Genomic DNA, 6,446 nt, shown 5'->3' with positions numbered 1-6,446 from the left:
TGTTATGTAGGTCACTGAATGCACAGCTTTGCTCAATGTTTTTGCAAGCCAAGACCCACGTGAGCATTACTCAGATATATTTTAAGAGGACAACCTCATAAGTTTTATAAAAGTCTGAAGAAATCTCATGCATTTGAAAGGTTGATATGAATTTCAGCATAGTCTGCTAGGCCAGAGACATACCTGTCAGCTGTTTGCTGTAAACCACAGTTGTATTAACACCTAAAAAATTCTCCATACTACATAGGTCCTTGGCCTATGTGAATCTCTTGGAGAATAATTTAGTAGTGTGTGTGTATTTTTGAATTATGTGTTTCTTCCATACTCAGGACAGCTGATTAGTTAGTTTATGATCACATTACAATTTAATTTGTAAAATGGTTTATGTGGTCTCTCCTTACCTTGTTTAAAACTCATCTCAAGGTGTCCAGTCAGTTGTCGTTGCAATTATTTGTCTGTCAATAAATAAAAACAAAATGTCCTTGTGTTGAGTGCACCTTACAGTTGAGATGGTCTTTTCTTCAGAAAGTGGAATAACATATACTCACAATTGCTAAGTTGAGAAGGCTTACACTGTTTAAATCAGTCCTCTCCATCTTGCATACACATTGTTAGGTTTGGAGAAAGTCTTTCTAGTAATCCTACTAGAGCCAGTCTACAAACTGTCACAAAGGTTTGCCTGGTATGATGTGGTAAGGTGCTAATTATTTTTCCTTGCAATTTAGAAACTCCCATTTTTCTTTGCTATACTCATGGCATAAGGAGTCCCTGGGTCCAAAAAGATTATCTTTGCAATGTTAATCCTCACGATGTATGATTTTACCCTGCTATGCAGCCAAACTCTACCACAGCCACTATCTCACTCCCCAACCTCAAAGGGAAAGGGGGAGAAAATATGATGGAAAGGTCTCAGGGGTTGAGATAAGGATGGGGAGATTACTCAGCGATTGCCATCATGGGCAAAACAGACTCAGCATAGGCAGATTAATAGATTTTTTTTTGGCCTATCACTAGCAGGCAGTGAGTAACCAAAAGCAAGTAAAAAACACTTGGTCTGGATTATGTTTTACAGTGTAATTCTGCATATTATAACAGCAAATCTGTCATTTAATATATCTGTGCATAAGAAAAGAAGGATTTTGTTTTGTTTTGTTTTTACTCCGATTCATTATGTAGAATTGCATAAAGCTTGACTGTGGTGGTATAGCTCTGTCTTGACCCAGGGATGTCTGTAAGAAACCTAAGGCTTCGATTCAGAGAAAAAAAAAAAAAAAAAAAAAAAAAGGTCAGCAAAAAAAAAGCAAACAGTTTTGCTGGTACAATAGCTTTTCATCATAGATATCATTTTAGTTGAAGAGCTCACTGCTCTGGGCTAGATTTCCTTTCTCAGAATATAAGATTTTTACTCAGAAATTTAACTGGACAAGTAGTAGACTTTTCATTCTAGTGGCTGAGTAACAAATTAAGAAAAGTGTGAGACAGAACAAAAGTAAGCATGTATTTATGTATTTACTTAATCCTTGAAATGACATTTAAACATATACTCCCCCGAGTTGCACAGAAAGATATTTGCAGGTCAATAAATGAAATTTACTTCAGTGTAAGTCAAAGGTGTTTTTATGTATGTGTGTATGTATATATTTCTTTATTTATTTTTATTTGTCAATGAGGAATTATTTACATCCATTATATACAGATTATTATTTTTTTTTCTTAATTTAATGTTTAAAACTTCTCCTGACTGTCATCAGGACATGGCTTGAGGTCACTTATAATGCTGCCAGCCAAGCATATTAATCCATCCTGCATTTCAAATGTGGAAAGAAATAATTTACAGATACTCAGATTTCCTTTCTCCTTGCTCTGTTGGAACTACTGGGGTAGAATTTAGTTGTTTCTTCCAGATTACAGAAAAAGAAAAGAAAAGAGAAGAAAAGAAAAGAGAAGAAAAGAAAAGAGAAGAAAAGAGAAGAAAAGAGAAGAGAAGAGAAGAAAAGAGAAGAGAAGAGAAGAGAAGAGAAAAGAAGAGAAGAGAAGAGAAGAGAAGAGAAGAGAAGAGAAGAAAAGAAAAGAAAAGAAAAGAAAAGAAAAGAAAAGAAAAGAAAAGAAAAGAAAAGAAAAGAAAAGAGAAGAGAAGAAAAGAGAAGAAAAGAAAAGAAAAGAAAAGAAAAGAAAAAAAGAGAAGAAAATAAAAGAGAAAAGAAAAAGCAAACATTAATGTATCAAAGCTTGATCTATGGTGTTTGATATATATATTGGTCAGAAATGTCACCGTCTGGGCTGATCTGACTTAGGAAAAGACTAGATGAGTCCAGACTTCCATTTTCCTCCATGACTCCCAGTGAGCCTCATTTCTTTTTGTGCCTGTCTCTGCACATTCAGGTTTGCAAAACACAGGCATCCTTTAAATGCTTTTGGTTCAAACTCCAGTAGCCCTGAGGTAAAGATTAGCAAGCTGCAGTACTGAGCTGGTCACTGTGACATTTTTCATATCAACACCTGGTTTGGAACATTTTAAGAACTATAAGTAATGAGGTTAGCTTTCTCATTCAACCTGCTTTTGATTAATATGCTGAGACAAAATGTCCTCATCAGTTTTTTTTTTTTTTTTTTTTCCCTCATGGTGTTCTATATAAACAAAATATACTGTAGGAGTAAGTACCCCATGTGGCTGACTGAGCTAGGCTGTCCTGGGAAAGCAAAGGTTGTGTGTGCAATAATTTCTTACAGCACAGTCAGGAAGATGAGAGAGCAAGCCATAACACCTTAGTCACCCGAGTCCTCACAGCCAGCCCACAAAGTAACAGTACCGTGCTATTTATAATAAACATTATGTCTGTAGAAAGGATTACAGATGCTCTGAACTTTTTCAGTATTTATAAACCAAACAATACAAAAGTAAAATAATTCTCAGAATATTACCCTAGGTCTGAGGTGGTGATTTTGGGAGGTTCTGGTCATGTTTCTTGACATTTTTCCCATAGCTCATGTGAAAACACCATTCCTGTCTCATAAGCTTCACAGCGCTTCTCAAGTAGTTAAAAAAATAAATTTAAAAATTAAAAATGACAGCAATATTTGTCAAATAAATTTAAAATCTTCTTTTCATTTAGTAGCCTGTAATGTGAACAATGACTTCAAGCTAGTTTTTGAGACATCTTCATAGAAGAGGAAGTCTAAGCACTCAAAGAAGGCTAAGCAGTGTGGATGTGTATTACTGGGTAAGACTTATCAGATATATAAATGACTGTTATGCACTATGTTATTCCTAAGTCTTTTTTTTTTTTTTTTCCTCTAGTGTAAGCTAAATTTTAAACAAGAAGGTATATGAAAAAGCAGGAAAGAAGAGGTAATTGTCATATCAGGGCAATCCTTTCCTCTGAGAAACCTGAAGCATCTTTGACATCTGAGTTTAGAGGTGTTAGAGATAGAAGGACATGATAGTAACAGCATAAGGATACCAGCAAGAGAACAATATAGGGAAAAAAAAGACACAGCATTTCAGGTGAAAGATTATAGAGCTGCAAGTGAAAGACAGACTACAGAACTGCAAATCTAAGATCTTTAACATCACAAAGGTTAAGGCAAAGACCAACGTGGGGACTTAAAGAATTTGATGGGACATTCATTATTCCTCAAAGAGAAGAAGATAAGATCAATAGGAGAATAAATAGACCACTTGCAGCTTGACAGGGTTTTACAGGTTCCCTTAATTGCTCAGTTCCCTCCCTTTGCATCTTTCAAAACAATAATGATACCTGGTTCTATAGGTCAGTGACAAGAATCAAGAATCCAGTTTGACAACTTTGAAGGAGGAATTTAGATTTCAGTTTAGATCTCCCTCATGGTTCCCATAACTGCTCCAGGAAAGGGAGAAAATATTAGGTGTATGGTAAATATGCCAACAGATGTGGTTGATGGATGTTGACCTTTTTTTTTTTTTTTTTTTTGGATATTTGGAATCAGAATAATTCTGTGTTTTTTGGGGCTTGCTAAGCCTGAGATAATTTTATGACCATCATCTGCTGTCATGCAAAATGACACTGGGGGAAGGTCCCAGCTTCTTTGTCAGCCAAAGTTTTAACTGTAACCAAACTCAGGACAACCCTTGTGAAGCCTCCATCATTTTGACCACCTGGGGACACAACTGAAGAAAGTTAAGTATTGCCAGGAGAATTTCTTAATCATCTTTGCTTAACAGCAACAGCTTGGAGTATTGAAGCCAAACATCTGAAACACTAAATAAGATGAGTAAAAGAACTTACAGGTGGGAATCTGTTTGCAGTGTTGCTTCCTTGACAAAGAACAAATGCCTGGCAGGGATTTCTATCATAAAAGGAACTTGGTGGTAAATAGAGAGAATGGCCTCTCTGGAGAACAAAATAATGCCCTTAGTGGCATACACTGTGGTGGTCACTGATAGAGTACAGTAGATGCTAGTGGGTTGTTCAGACTCAGGTAATTGAAATGACTTTGTTGCTACTTCTTTGTTCTAAATATTTTCAAGTTACAGATGTTCTGCTACTATAAATTGAACACAAATAATTTTGTGTAAGAGTAATAATTTAACAACAATTTAACAATCAATTATTTGTACACTGCCTAAAACCATGCTGCTACTATTCGTTTCATGGCTCAGTGCTCAAAATTTGTAAAGAGAGTGGCGCTACACTGAAAACCCTTGAGAAATGATTGTCTCAATTGTCTACTTGGGAATGACATTAATTAAAGAATACCCAGGCACAGTAACCACGTAGAAAGCCGTCAGTGACAATAGCATGAATGCTCCTAAGGGCTTTGTTCATACAACCAGCATGCTTTTGCATCAATAAAATGTTAATTAATAAGATGTCAGATTAAAAGGTTGTTTTTTTTTTTCTAACCCTAAAATTCAAAACCAAGCATTGCTACAAATCTCAAAATTGTACTCCTTCTGTTATGATGCTTCTTTGGGCCGTTTATGCTGCACGTTTAGCCATTTACAGAGACTTTGCAAACAGGGTATACACATATTTAAATGATAAGAAAATTATATCTTGACCAACACACACAAAATTTAGCCTGTATTTAACAAACCACATAATTTGTTATACTATCCACACCAGTAAGACATTCAGAGTATTTGCAGGCTGGGCAGGCATTAGTCAGAAAGGGAAGGATTGAATTGCTTTGGTGTATGGCATGGAACATGTTCCCAAGCTGTAGGCCTCCAATTTTTTTTTTTATTTTTTTATTTTTATTAGAGATCCTGTCTCAGCAATCTTACCTTTGTGTGGAACGTTATGTTCTTTATCTTTGTTCTACAGACTATTTCACAGTTCTTTCTCAACACTCAACAATGTCCACAGCACTCTGAACTAAGGTTATGCAGCTGAGCCATGTCAGTAGCTTCCCAATCCTGATATGCAGGAAGCCAAGTCCCTCAGACAAGTTACAGAGGGGTAAAGGAAGGGAGACTTACACTGTCTCCCATTTCATATTCCCCATTCAGTTGAGGCCAATGAAACAAGGAACAGAAACCGCAGCAGAGACTTTCCCATATGCTGAAATTTAACTTTAGAAAAGATAATAGTTGAAAGATATTCTGAGGTAAATCCTTTGATTTTTTTCCTGACCCCTTTCAAATTGGATAGTTGGTATTACTCAAATTGCTCTGCACTAGTCAGATGATCCTGAAGTACAGGTTCAAAGTGGTTAAAAAGGAAGGATCCCTGCATATGAGTTTGAGTTTCCTTCTGGTTGAATATCATCCATTCACAAACATAGAATCATAGAATCATAGAATATCCTGAGTTGGAAGGGACCCTTAAGGATCATCAAGTCCAACTCTTGACACTGCACAGGTCTACCCAAAAGTTCAGACCATGTGACTAAGTGCACAGTCCAATCCCTTCGTAAATTCAGACAGGCTCGGTGCAGTGACCACTTCCCTGGGCAGCCTGTTCTTGTGTGCAACCACCCTCTCTGTGAAGAACCCCCTCCTGATGTCAAGCCTAAAAAAAAATAAAATGGCTGGGTTTGCTTTCTGGCAGTGAAGCTCCTGCTCCTGTCCGTCTGTCTGTCCGTCCCCGTGGCTGCTGGTGGCGATCGCCACCTCTGCTCCTCAGCTTTGTGCCTGCTAACGTGGCTGAGCAAATCAACATGATGTCCCTTGTATTTTCCTGGCTCACACTAGACTGTTATAAAGATTATAGTGATATCTCTTATATTGTTAAATTATTTATGGAATTGAACAATATTTTAAACCTCACACAAACCTCATATAAGTTTGAAGGAAGCTCAGGAGTTCTCTAGTCCACAGCCTGATCAAAATAGTGCTGGCTTCAAAGATGTATCAGGTTGCTCAGAGCCTGTTGTCCAGAGAAGTTTTGAAAACCTTCAAGGATGATGATCACAAAAAATATCCAGGCAAGATGTTCCAGTATTTGACAGTCCTCATGGTGAAT

Source organism: Anas acuta, chromosome 1 (assembly GCF_963932015.1).
Source record: "Anas acuta chromosome 1, bAnaAcu1.1, whole genome shotgun sequence".
Classification (NCBI taxonomy): Eukaryota; Metazoa; Chordata; class Aves; order Anseriformes; family Anatidae; genus Anas; species Anas acuta.
The sequence above is the reverse complement of the archived record's forward strand: the minus strand, read 5'-3'. Positions refer to the sequence as shown.